Below are 3,595 nucleotides of genomic sequence, written 5' to 3' on the forward strand. Positions count from 1 at the left end.
TTAATTCATGTGTGATCCTGTCTGTGGCCTTTCAGTAATTTGAAATATATCTCTCTGGTTGCTTGCAGTATTTTTCTTTTAGCTAGAAGCTCTGTATTTTGGCTATCATGCTGGGAGTTTTCATTTTGAGGGTTTTTTGTTTTTTTTTTTCAGGAGGCGACTGATGGATTCTTTCCACTTCTACTTTGCCCTCTGGTTCTGAGAGACCTGGAGTGTTTGTTTTTTAAGATTGCTTGTAATATGATTTTGTCATCACTTTCAGGTAGTACAATAATTTAAAATTTTTTTTCTTTTGATCTGTTTTCCAGGTCAGTTATTTTTGCTATAAAATTCCTTACATTTTCTTCTATTTGACTTTGTTTTCATTTTTCTTGTTGTCTCATGAAGATATTAGCTTCTATGTGGTCTCTTCTAAATTTCAAGGAGTTTATTGCTTAGACAAGGTCTCATACCTCTTGTGTTAAGCTCTTAATTCCCTTTCCAATTCTTTCTTCCATAGCTCTCATTTCTTTTCTAATTTCTTCCTATAGTGCTCTAATTTCATTGATAAAATTTTTTTTTACTCTTTTTTTAAAAAACTCTTGCTTCATGTCTTCCAGAAATTCTAGGGGTTTTTTTGAAGTTATACTTGTACACATTTCAGAGTCATTCCCTCCTTCTGGGTTTGTGTCTTAAGCATTCCTGTCACCATAATAGCTTTTCATGGTGGGATCCTTTTTCGGTTGCTTATTCTTTGAGCCTACTTCCTGACCTCAGAATTTGTTAGGACCAAGCTCTCTGCACTTGTGAATGGAACTGTCTGGGCTGGTCTTGCTACTGCTTTTTTGGGATATGAGTATTGCATTGTCTAAGGATCTTAGAGACAAATCAGACTGGGGAACTGCAATCTTTCAGTCCTCCAAAAGCAGTCTGATTCAGGGCAAAGTCTGATCACTCTCCTCAGTATGAGTTCTTCAACTTCCTGACATGGGTTTGGATCTGAGCAACAGATCCTTGGGCCTGCCCATTTGGAGTTTCAGTAGAATAATACTGGACTCAAGCTCCAAAGGTTCAGAATAACCAAGCTGTAGCTTTCCTTTTGGTCTGAGACTCCTGCCCTGGTTATTCCTCTGCAGGCTTCAGACTGAGCTAGAGGCTAGGACTGAGACCCTGCACCATTCCTAGGGTCTGAACCACACAGCTGCTGCTTGCGTCTGAATTTTCTACTTGCTCAGTACACAGCCTAGAGCCCACAACCAACATTTACCCTAGAATGTTACCCATGGGTATAGGTCCTTTCCTTGGTCTACTCTAGATCTTTTACTTAGAACTAGATAATAAGTGACAGAACTGCCAGTTGGCACCTGTTCCTACACCCTACACAAGTTTATGTCCCTCTATGCTGGATATAGGGTTTCCTCTTTTCCTGGTACACAAACTCTCCCTGAGCTGGAATGCTCCTGGCCACACTTTGTTTCCAGTGTCCACAGACCTCTTTTGGCTGTCTCTCTATGCCAACTTGGGCTGGAAAAATTACTGGGATTTTTTTTCTTGGATATCCTGATTAGGATTTGGTCTGATGTGTTTTCTAGATTTCTTTGGTGGAGTTTTGCTCGCTTTTTATTGTTGTTTGGTTGGGGAGGCTTACTCTACTTTTTCCTACTATTATGCTGTATTCTCCCTGGTATATTTTAATCTATAGATCTCGAATTTCTATTTGTTGTTTTGCTTGGATAAATGGATTTACTCATTATTCATTGTTTTTGATAGTATTTTGTATATACAGTGTTTGGTGAAAAGGGACTACACTGTCAAGTGTAAGCTAAGGGCTCCTTAAGAACAATCAGAGGGCTTTTTATGTTCCCTCCCTCCTGCTCTGGCTGCCTCGCGCTCACTCAGAGCTTCAGGCCCCCACTAGCCTCTAGCCTCGCTGCTGCCGCCTGCCTCCTTCAGCCGCTATGACTATCTACCGGGACCTCCATAGACGTAATGAGACGTTCTCCGACATTTACAAGATCCAGGAGATTGAGAACGGGCTGTGCCTGGAGGTGGAGGGGAAGATGGTCAGTAGGACAGAGGATACCATTGATGATTCACTCAACGGTGGAAATGCCTCTGCTGAAGGTCCTGAGGGTGAAGGAACAGATGCCGCTGTAATCACTGGAGTTGACATAGTAATAAACCATCATCTTCAAGAAACTAGTTTCACAAAAGAATCCTACAAAAAGCACATCAAAAGACTACACGAAATCAATCAAAGGCAGACTTGAAGAACACAAGCCAGGTAAGAGTACAACCTTTCATGACGGGAGCTGCAAAACAAATCAAACACATCCTTCCTAATTTTAAAAACTATCAGTTCTTCATAAGCAAAAACATGAATCCAGATGGCATGGTGGCTCTCTTGGACTTCCATCAGGATGGTGTGACTCCATATAGGATTTTCTTTAAGGGTGCTTTAGAAACAGAGAAATGTTAATAAATTCAGTTGATTACTTTGAATCACCTGCCATCATAACTGGCTGCTGCTTTTTGTCATCTACACAACACCAGGACGTGTACAAACTGGGACTGATGTCATCTTGAGCTTTATTCATTTATTTTTGACCTTGATTTATGTGGAGTGGAGGCATTGTTTTTAAAAACATGTCATGTAGGTTGTCTAAAATAAAATACACTTAAACCTCCCCCCGCCAAAAAAAAAGAATAATCGGAAGAAGCTGCTTTCCTTCTGAACTCAGACTCCTACCCCTAGACCAGAGATATCTGAGGACATGGCAGATAGATAGAACTCCAACCCAGTACCCTACTTGGATGCGGAAGAAGGGCTTGCTCAGTCCCACCTGTTTGAGACTTAGCCTGCCCCTCCTCTTGTCTTTCAGCTATCATGCCAATTGTATAGGCATGGTCCTCCTGCTCTCTGCAAAAGTGCATTGACTCACGTAGAGTGAAATGAGCAGAACCAGGAGAACAATTTATACAGTGTTAAGAGTCCTGTAAAGACAAACAACTTTGAAGACTTGGGCATCCTCTTCAGTGCAATGACCAACCATATTTCCAGAAGTCTCATGGTAAAATATGTTACTGTCTTCCTAATAAAGAAGTGACTCGGAATGCAGAATGAGACTTTTTTTTTTCATATAGCCAGTGTGACAATTTGTTTTGTTTGACTGTACATGTTTGCAATAAAGGTTTTGTTTTTATTTCTTTCTCAGTTGGGTAGGGGAGGAGGGAGTGAAAGGGAGATGAGATGGATTTTTGCTGATTAAAAAAAAATAACCAAAAATAACTTTAAAAGAACATACCAAAGATTGTAGAGTAAATGAACTCTTCAACTGGAAGTAAAATAAGATCTGAGTTCAAACCAGGAAGATGATCTCACCCGGGGTGGGCCTCTGTCAACAATCTCTAGAATTTTAGGACCTAGAGGTCAGGAAAATAATGGTATTAGCTCCCAAACATTTCCTTCTCTCAGAGAGCTCTAGTCCACCATTCAAACACAGACCAAAAAAACAAGAAATTTAAAGAAAGTTTTTTTTAAAAAATATGCTTCAATCTGCATTCAGATTCTATTAGTTTTTTCTCTGGAAGTGGATAGCATTTTTCATCGTAAGTC

At 40.1% G+C, this 3,595-nt stretch overlaps 1 pseudogene; it reads left to right on the top strand.

The window, feature by feature from the left end:
- The first annotated feature begins 1,922 nt into the window (after positions 1–1,922).
- Positions 1,923–2,473, top strand: LOC114045920 (annotated as a pseudogene).
- The last annotated feature ends 1,122 nt before the right edge of the window (positions 2,474–3,595 follow it).

The sequence above is a fragment of the Vombatus ursinus genome, unplaced genomic scaffold, assembly GCF_900497805.2.
Source record: "Vombatus ursinus unplaced genomic scaffold, bare-nosed wombat genome assembly UNPS02014779.1, whole genome shotgun sequence".
NCBI classification, from domain to species: Eukaryota; Metazoa; Chordata; class Mammalia; order Diprotodontia; family Vombatidae; genus Vombatus; species Vombatus ursinus.